A 10987-nucleotide genomic window follows, 5' to 3' on the forward strand; every position below is an offset into this window, starting at 1 on the left:
CTGCGGTAAGAGGGATCCTGGAACCTGTGTGGCCAACAGGTAATAGTCTTGAAAACTGTGTGATACTGACCGGGGTCATAAAGAGACTGTGTGTGAACTGATATCTATCGGATGCCTCTGAGGACAGGAGGGATCCACGAACCTGTGTGGGCGATCCAACAGGTAACGGTCTTGACAACTGTGTGTTATACTGATCGGGGTCAGTGAGAAGTATTTTCAGTGAGAGACTGTATCTGCATCCATGTGTTAAAGCTAAAGGTTTAACAGACAGTGTAATGGCTGCTTGGCACTGTCTAAATATTAAACTGAATGGCTTAATTTTAACCCTGACCGTGCCAGTGTTTACCTCAAAGACCTACCAAGAGAGTAATCCTCGTCCACTCACATGGTGGAACCTTACAATATATAATATATATAAATATATATATATATATATATATATATATATATATATATATATATATATATATATACTGTATATATATACTGTACACTGCTCAAAAAAATATAGGGAACACATAAACAACATAAAATAACCCCAAGTAAATCAAAGCTCTGTGAAATCAAACTGTCCACTTAGGAAGCAGCACTGATTGACAATCAATTTCACATGCTGTTGTGCAAATGGAATATACAACAGATGGAAATTATTGGCAATTATCAAGACACCCTCAATAAAGGAGTGGTTCTGCAGGTGGGGACCACAGACCACATCTCAGTACCAATGCTTTCTGGCTGATGTTTTGGTCACTTTTGAATGTTGATTGTGCTTTCACACTGGTGGTAGCATGAGACGGACTCTACAACCCACACAAGTGGCTCAGGTAGTGCACATCAATGCGAGCTGTGGCAAGGTTTCCTATGTCTGTCAGCGTAGTGTCCAGAGGCTGGAGGCGCTACCACAGCAGGACCGCTATCTCCGCCTTTGTGCAAGGAGGAACAGGAGAAGCACTGCCAGAGCCCTGCAAAATGACCTCCAGCAGGCCACAAATGTGTACTTATCTGCACAAACGGTTAGAAACTGACTCCATGAGGATGGTCTGAGGGCCCGATGTCCACATATGGGGGTTGTGACACACAGCCCAACACCGTTTGATTTACTTGGAGTTAGGGTACCATTATACTAAGCGACTCACCAGCGATTCCGACAATGATACGACCTGGTTACGATTGCTGGTACATCGCTAAATGATCTCTAGTAAGCTGTCAAACAGACAGATCTCTTCAACGATGCAGCAACAATACAGCGATCCATATAATGACCTTGGCGGTAGTTAGGACCTTGCCACACAGCACCTGTTCTGAAAACTTCCACCTGCGTCCCTGAGTTCTGAGTCGCCAACGAGGTCGCTTGTTGGCGTCAAACACAGCGATGCATGCTGGCCAGCGGGACACCAGCGATCAAAAAATGGTCCAGGACATTCGAGCATAAGCGACATCGCAGTGGGTGCCTGGTCGCCGCTATTTGTCACATGTAGCGAGATCGCTGGCGAGATCGTTGTTGCATCACAAAATCGGTGACGCAACAGCGATCTTGCTATCGATCTCGTTATGTGAGATGGGGCCTTTATATTCTGTTGTTTAAGTGTTTCCTTTATTTTTTGAGCAATGTTTATATATATATATATATATATATATATATATAGTCACTAGAGATGATCGAGCTGTTGGAAATTCGTATTTGGCTAGATAGAGGCAGATTAAACTTTTGAATAGCAAAAAGGATGAGAAATATGTGTAATTAGAAAACATTAATCAATTACATTGACACTGCGGTTGCCACCTGCCATATCTCTCTTTCCTTATTGATGTAACTAAATTTTCATTAGCAGTAATGTCTTTTTCTGACCCAATGTGGAGTGGTTGTGTGCTCTGAACTCTATTTCTATGCCGTAAAAGCATAAAATTCCACTGTTTGTCCAGCTCTCATCTTTTAGATTGGCTGATTTAGTCCCCCATGAATGGCTGCGCTAGACCACAAGATGAAATAGCTGCAAGCTATAATGTTAAAGTCAGCCAAGAAAGCAGAAAAACATTAACCCCTAAAAAATGCCTTTTAAATCAATAATTAAAACATCATAGTAGATCATCCTAAAAACAAGAGGGTTTACGGCCTATACCAGTACCCAATACAAATATCAAGATAAATATGTTAAATATGGGGAAATTAATCCCACCCTAGTGGGCCCTAACAGAGGTCCTACCTGACTGTGGAGGTTGGCACCCTAGTTGTTGAAGATGTAGCACCCCCGCTCAACGTCGGTAGCCCTAGACGACCCTAGACCGCCCTAGGTACACAAAGGTGAGATACACAAAAAAACACACACATACATATACACCCGAAAAAAAAACCTAGTGGGGAGACATAAATTGTCTCATTTGAAAAGTGCTAAAGTGCTGTAATCTTATCTCGAAGTCAAAAATATTTCAATATCATAGACTTATCTCGGAGTAAAAAATGCTGAAATTGCAGCTTGGTAAACTTATCTTGTACTAAAAAAATGCTTATATGCTGCACAAAAGACAGACCATTACATCATTCTCAGGCTGGAGTAAGATTTGTGGCACCACTTATTAATGAATTAAGGATCTCTGACTTTAATGAAGACAGCTATTGTTTATGCTGGTCTTGATGATTCAGGCCAATGATTTTTCTTAGTCCTGGGAAATTATTGAACTGCTAGAATTATGTATATGTATATCTATATAGATATATAGATATAGCTATCTATATAAATATAGATAGATATAGATATATCTATATATGTATATATACAGTGGGGAAAAAAAGTATTTAGTCAGTCAGCAATAGTGCAAGTTCCACCACTTAAAAAGATGAGAGGCGTCTGTAATTTACATCATAGGTAGACCTCAACTATGGGAGACAAACTGAGAAAAAAAAATCCAGAAAATCACATTGTCTGTTTTTTTTTCATTTTATTTGCATATTATGGTGGAAAATAAGTATTTGGTCAGAAACAAGCAATCAAGATTTCTGGCTCTCACAGACCTGTAACTTCTTCTTTATGAGTCTCCTCTTTCCTCCACTCATTACCTGTAGTAATGGCACCTGTTTAAACTTGTTATCAGTATAAAAAGACACCTGTGCACACCCTCAAACAGTCTGACTCCAAACTCCACTATGGTGAAGACCAAAGAGCTGTCAAAGGACACCAGAAACAAAATTGTAGCCCCGCACCAGGCTGGGAAGACTGAATCTGCAATAGCCAACCAGCTTGGAGTGAAGAAATCAACTGTGGGAGCAATAATTAGAAAATGGAAGACATACAAGACCACTGATAATCTCCCTCGATCTGGTGCTCCACGCAAAATCCCACCCCGTGGGGTCAGAATGATCATAAGAACGGTGAGCAAAAATCCCAGAACCACGCGGGGGGACCTAGTGAATGAACTGCAGAGAGCTGGGACCAATGTAACAAGGCCTACCATAAGTAACACACTACGCCACCATGGACTCAGATCCTGCAGTGCCAGACGTGTCCCACTGCTTAAGCCTGTACATGTCCGGGCCCGTCTGAAGTTTGCTAGAGAGCATTTGGATGATCCAGAGGAGTTTTGGGAGAATGTCCTATGGACTGATGAAACCAAACTGGAACTGTTTGGTAGAAACACAACTTGTCGTGTTTGGAGGAAAAAGAATACTGAGTTGCATCCATCAAACACCATACCTACTGTAAAGCATGGTGATGGAAACATCATGCTTTGGGGCTGTTTCTCTGCAAAGGGGCCAGGACGACTGATCCGGGTACATGAAAGAATGAATGGGGCCATGTATCGTGATATTTTGAGTGCAAACCTCCTTCCATCAGCAAGGGCATTGAAGATGAAACGTGGCTGGGTCTTTCAACATGACAATGATCCAAAGCACACCACCAGGGCAACGAAGGAGTGGCTTCGTAAGAAGCATTTCAAGGTCCTGGAGTGGCCTAGCCAGTCTCCAGATCTCAACCCTATAGAAAACCTTTGGAGGGAGTTGAAAGTCCATGTTGCCAAGCGAAAAGCCAAAAACATCACTGCTCTAGAGGAGATCTGCATGGAGGAATGGGCCAACATACCAACAACAGTGTGTGGCAACCTTGTGAAGACTTACAGAAAACGTTTGACCTCTGTCATTGCCAACAAAGGATATATCACAAAGTATTGAGATAAAATTTTGTTTAATATGCAAATAAAATGAAAAAAAAAACAGACAATGTGATTTTCTGGATTTTTTTTTCTCAGTTTGTCTCCCATAGTTGAGGTCTACCTATGATGTAAATTACAGACGCCTCTCATCTTTTTAAGTGGTGGAACTTGCACTATTGCTGACTGACTAAATACTTTTTTCCCCACTGTATATATATCTAATTGTAGCAGTTCAATAATTTATAAAAAATATTATATATATATACATGTATAGTATATTTTATAAATTATAGAACTGCTAGAATTATATAAATATATATATAATATATATTTATATATACTGTATATACTCAAGTATAAGCCCGACTCGAGTATAAGCCAAGGCACCTAATTTTACCATGGAAAACTGGGTAAGCTTTTTGATTCATGTATAAGCCGGGTATGCATTGTCCCCTCATCCCTATCCTGTTGTGTGTGGCTCCCCCTGTTGAATGCATGGCTCCCCCATCTTCCTCCTGTTGTATGCATGGCTCCTCTGTCCTCCCCTGCTGTTTGCATGGCTCCCCCATCCTCCTCCTTTTGTATACATGGCCCCCCATCCTCCCCCTGTTGTATGCATGGCTCCCTGTCCTCCCCCTGCTGTATGCCCGACTCCTCTCTCCTCCCCTGTTGTATGCATGGCTCCTCCCATTCCTCTCCATCATACTCACCCCCTCCTGGTGTGGTTGTAAGGGATTGAGTAGAATGTACCTTTAATGCTACCTCCCCTTTAAGGAGTTCTGATAGTAATGTGTATTATAAATAATGTACAGTTCTTATGATGTTTCGTTACTGCTACATTACGGTGTATTACTTCCTGTTCATTGGTACTGCCACATTATGTGTTACCATGATGTATTATATTATGTTGCATGCCATATTATGCCTCTGTATTTCTGTACAGATTAGGGAAAGGTTAGTGCATCCTTTGGGAACATTAGAGGAGGGCATTTGTAGTATATAGTATTCATAGAATTTCATAGACTGGGTAAGTGTAGCTTTGCAAAGGGCCACTAGATGGGGTACGCTAGTAGGCCTTGTTAGGTACAGTTGATAGATAGTTCATATAAGGGTTAACTGTAGGTGGAGCTGCTGTGGGTTAAGTTAGAGTAGGTTATAGGAATAGTTCAGAAGGGTAAGCATGCCTGACAAGTCCACAAGGGCTCTAAGCCCAGGATGCCACAGCAGCTGCATAACGTTGCGGATAAGCAGAGAAGCACGGGCACAGGCAGACGGGTGCTGTATAAGATCGGAGCACCCGTGGAAATTGCAGTTTATGACAGCAGCAGGAACAGAAAGGAAAGAGTGGTCCAAGAATTGTGCAGGGTGCAGAGGATTCACTATGTGGCAGATCTTAAATAGGGCTGAAGACTGCAAGTCTGAGGTGAAGCAGATGAACGGGATCCCCTATGTATTGAGGTCTCACTGGAGTGATGCTGTTATACCGCCTAGGGCACTACCACCCCATACTGTGTGTGAGGATGTAGCAACTAAGCAAGGGAAAGTGCAGGAGGAAGGCTGTGTGAACTGTAATGTAACTGATTAGAGTTGAGCGACTTTTAGTTTTTTAGGGTCGCGTTTCGTTTCGTGAAACCCGACTTTTCCAAAAGTCGGGTCGATCAAGATCGTCCGATTATAGGGAAAAGTCGGGGTCGTCCCGAAACACGAAACCCAATGTAAGTCAATGGGGAATAAAAGTCGGCAGTGAGAGGAGGACAGGAAACACACCTACAGTGCCCACTTGAATGCCAAAAGCATCAATTCTTCTTACTTAAGCTTGTCAACCTTAATTAACTTCATAATACAAGTTACGCACTGAAAAATGGGGGTTATTTGGCTAAAGTTGTGGGGGGTAGGGCTGGCTCCAGGTTTTCATGTGCCCTTGGCGAAAGAGCGCCCCTTTAACACATACCACAACTCATCATGCTCCGATACGGCAGAGAAATAGCGGTATAGTACAATGAAAAATACTTCACTTTTTACATCTCATGACGAGGCCCATCTATTTCTCCATACAGAATCATTGGTCCCATATAATGTTTGAAACAGTATATGATGAGCTCCACATAATGCTACAGCATATGTTGGTCCCCATGGATGAAGCTCCACTGTCTTATGGGCCCAAATAATGCTCCAAACATAATGGGCCCCATTTCTAATGCTCTAGTGTATAATGGGCCCTGTAAATGCTGCTCCAGTGTCTGATGTCCACCTTTGGAATGTTCCAGTGTATGGTGGGCCCCATCTATCATTCTCCAGAGTATAGTGCTCCCCAAAAATTGCTGTCCCAACATTGAAAACAATCAAATAAGTCTTCTCGCTAGGGAATCCCTGCACTTGTCTGGATTCCTCGTCGTCCCCATCTTCCATCTCACTGCACAGTATTTCAACTTTGCAAGTGCTGTGATCCTGAGCAAGCAGGGGGGGCCCACTCGTTGGCGACGGCACTGGCACAGGGCCCCTGATAGTACGGTGGTGTGTCTGATGGCGGGTGGGCCGAACCTGCACTTTCATCTGCAGCTTCCTCTTTGTCACCGTGTAAGATGGAACTGTATATGGGAAGGGTAACCTGAGTTTCATCAGGGTCAGATTCAGGTCGTGTAGCGTGCGAGGGGAATGTAGTGGTCTGGGTCAATGTACCAGCAGATTCATCGAGCAGTGGCTGGGCAACAGTGCACTTGTGTCGCCCCCAGGAGTACGGTCGCCACAGTGGCATTACCTTCTTCCTAGGGAGTGTGATGTCATGCTTGGGAGCAACGAAGGATCTCTCTAGCAGGTTAACTGATTGGGCGGCGTTATTCCCACGAGTCATGACCCTCCAAACAGCGTTCATGAAGGCAAAGTGTTTGTTTTACGTGGGCAGTATGATTGCAAAGCTGAACCTTAAAGGAATGTCCAGAAGGGCACCACCAGGAGTGGAGCCTACGGTTAAATTCGACTCCACCTGGGAAACCTCAACCATGCCAGCTACAGAACAGATGCACACATTGCAAGCTTAATTCCGTTAACGAACGAGACTCCGTCATGCCCCGCAGTCCGAGTCCGGCTTACTAGAGGGACACGTGAGGCTCTGGCACATGAGATTGGCCAATAACTGGTGTGTCATGCCCTTACATGTCCGTGGCTGCATGTGCGCTACACTGAAAAGGCCAGCGTTTGTCGCTTACAGGTGCAGATAACCCGCTGAACAACGTTAGTGATGGGGATCACTGATTACAATTATTACCCGCGAACAATGATTTCCCAGTAAGTGCAGGTCAACCGCAGTTCCGGAATTAGGCCTAACCGTCATTCCTGAAAAAATGAAAAACTTACGTGTGCAAATCACAGGTGCTGTAGCTTGCTTAACAGCTCGCCAGCCGTTCTCAAGCCCAGTATGGATTACACGTGATTGCACAAAGGTGAGAAAGGGTACCGTATCCCCGGATAACATGTATGGATAGCGTACACATTCAAAATATATGTCTATACATCAGGAGGCAGGCTCAGACGGTGTTAGGCCCAGTATGGATTGCACGTGAATGCACAAAGGTTAGAAAGGGTACCGTATCCCCGGATAACATGTATGGATAGCGTACACATTCAAAATATATGTCTCAGGAGGCAGGCTCAGACGGTGTTAGGCCCAGTATGGATTGCACGTGATTGCACAAAGGTTAGAAAGGGTACCGTTTCCCCGGATAACATGTATGGATAGCGTACACATTCAAAATATATGTCTCAGGAGGCAGGCTCAGACGGTGTTAGGCCCAGTATGGATTGCACATGATTGCACAAAGGTTAGAAAGGGTACCGTATTCCCGGATAACATGTATGGATAGCGTACACATTCAAAATATATATCTCAGGAGGCAGGCTCAGACGGTGTTAGGCCCAGTATGGATTGCACGTGATTGCACAAAGGTTAGAAAGGGTACCGTTTCCCCGGATAACATGTATGAATAGCGTACACATTCAAAATATATGTCTATACATCAGGAGGCAGGCTCAGACGGTGTCAGGCACAGTATGGATTTGACGGCCCAGACTACACAGCGGAGGAGCAGGGAGAGGTAAAGATTGCAAATGCTGGGGCCCTGCCCAAGCAAGGGGGGCCCACTCGTGGGCGTCGGTACTGGCACTGGGCCCCCCATAGTACGGCGGTGTGTCTGACGGCGGGTGTGCACAACCACCGTCAGAGACACTTGATTGCACTATGAAGGACCCTGTACCAGTGCACGCGCCCAAGAGTCGGCCTACCCACCTGTCCAGGGCAACGGCACTCGCACGGTGTCGTGCGCTAGGTGGTGACCCTGGCCATGGGGGGGGAGGCAGCACAGTTAGGGAGTTTTAGAAAGTGGCATATGTTGATGTTGGACATTCAGCTGATTCAAAAGGTGAAATAGGTCAAGTCCCAGGAAGAGGTGGACCAAAGCAAGCCATTTTTCTGTCACCCTATGTGTCATCAGAGGAAGGTGGGACAAAATCCTTGGAAACCCATGCGTGGTTCATTTTAATGAAGGTTAGATCATCCACATTTTGGGTTGACAGACGGGTCCTTTTTTCTGTCAGGATTGATCCAGCTGCACTGAAGACTCTTTCTGATAGCACACTTGCAGCTGGGCAAGCGAGCTCCTGTAAGGCATATTGTGCCAATTCAGGCCAGGTGTCCAGTTTAGCGGCCCAATAGTCAAAGGGGAATGACCTGTGTGGGAGAACATCGATATGGGAGGAAAAGTAGTTTGTAACCATAGTTGACAACTGCTGTCTCCTGTCACTTTCCATCGATGCAGTATTACCAGTTGTGTGAGCGGTACTTGAAAAATCAGTCCACAACATTGTCATGAAACCCCTGTCTCCAATGCCACTTCTGCTGTGTGCACCACGAACACCTCTGCCAAGCTGCCCCCGGCCCGTACGGCTCGTGTGAGAACCATCACCGCTGTTGTGTGCTGGGAATGCCTCAAGCAACCGATTTACCAGAGTTGCTTGTTTATTAGCCAATATTAGGTCAAGGTTCTCCTGTGGCATGATGTTTTGTAATTTGCCTTTATAGCGTGGATCCAGGATGCTGGCCAACCAGTAGTCGTCATCGTTCATCATTTTGGCAATGCGTGGGTCCCTTTTTAGGATCTGCAAGGCATAATCTGACATGTGGGCCAATGTTCATGGTGTCAATGATGCACTGCGAGTGCTGGTTGGAGGAGCACTTTCTGGCAAATCCACATCCCTCCAGTCACGCACAAACCCTGTACCAGACCTTGCCACGCCAACATTTTCACTTGCCCCACGAGATGCATCCTCCTCCCCTAAGTAATCATCCCCATCATCCTCCTCCTCTTCTTCCTCCACCTCGTCCAGGAGAGGTCCCTGAGCAGACAATGGCTGAATGTCATCAAGGATTCCCTCCTCCTCTTCCTCCTCATCAACATTGGCTGCAGACGCCTGCTCCTTAAGGTGCGTCAAAGTTTGCATGAGCAGACGCATAAGTGGGATGCTCATGCTTAGGATGGCGTCGTCTGCGCTTACCAGCCGTGTGCATTCCTCAAAACACTGAAGGACTTTACAGAGGTCTTTCAGCTTCGACCACTGCACACCTGTCAACTCCATGTCTGCTCTCAAAGTGCCTGGCCGTGTATCCTCCCACAAATGCATTATGGCCTGCCTCTGCTCGCACAGCCGCTCCACCATGTGCAGGGTGGAGTTCCACCTTGTTGCAATGTCGATAATGAGGCGGTGGTTGGGAAGGTGGAGCAATCACTGCAGCTTCTGCATACGAACGGAGTGTACAGGCGACCGGCGGATGTGCGCGCACAGTCTTCGCACCTTCTGGAGCCGGGCTGTTAACTTCTGATAATTTTTGAGGAAGCACTGCACCACCAGGTTCAAGGTGTGAGCCAAGCAAGGTATATGGCTGAGTTTTGAAAGGGCTATGGCTGCCACAAAATTACGGCCGTTATCACTAACTACCTTGCCTGCCTCAAGATGTACACTGCCCAGCCATGACTCAGTTTGTCGCTTCAAGTACTCGGCCAGCACCTCGGCGGTGTGTCTGTTGCCCAAACACATCATCTGCAACACAGCCTGCTGACGCTTTCCACTAGCTGCTCGATAGGGGGACACATCGTGTGCAACAGTGGCAGCTGCAGATGGAGTGCTCGTACGACTGCGCTCTGTGGACGAGCTTTCGCTTCTGGAGGAGGAGGAGGGTGGAACGCCTACAGCCAACTGTTTCCTATACCGTGGGCTAGGCAGCACTGTCCCACCACCGCTGTCCCCTGTGGACCCTGCATCCACCACATTAACCCAGTGCGCAGTGATGGACACGTAACGGCCCTGGCCATGCCGACTGGACCATGCATCAGTTGTGAGGTGCACCTTTCCGCTCACTGACTGCTTGAGTGCATGGACAATGCGGTCTTTCACATGATGGTGGAGGGCTGGGATGGCTTTGCGAGAGAAGAAGTGGCGACTGGGTAGGTCATAGCGTGGTACTGCATAGGCCATGAGTTCGCGGAAAGCTGTGCTTTCCACCAACCGAAAGGGCATCATCTCAAACGAGATTAGTTTGGCAATGTGGGCGTTCAAACCCAGTGTACGCGGATGAGAGACTGAGTACTTTCTTGACCTACTCATAGTGTCTGGGAGGGTGAGCTGGACTTGAGAGCTGCATATGGTGGAAGTAGCGGTGGACAGGGCGGACTGAGAGAGGGTTGATGATGGTGATGAAGTTGGTGTTCTTTCTGATGGCCTAGAATCAGTCTTTCGTTGATATAACAGTGGGATTCCCTGACTGCTGTGGCCTTGCAACGACACCTCAACA

This window comes from Dendrobates tinctorius, unplaced genomic scaffold, assembly GCF_039654945.1.
Source record: "Dendrobates tinctorius isolate UK_male_01 unplaced genomic scaffold, ASM3965494v1 ptg000079l, whole genome shotgun sequence".
NCBI lineage: Eukaryota > Metazoa > Chordata > Amphibia > Anura > Dendrobatidae > Dendrobates > Dendrobates tinctorius.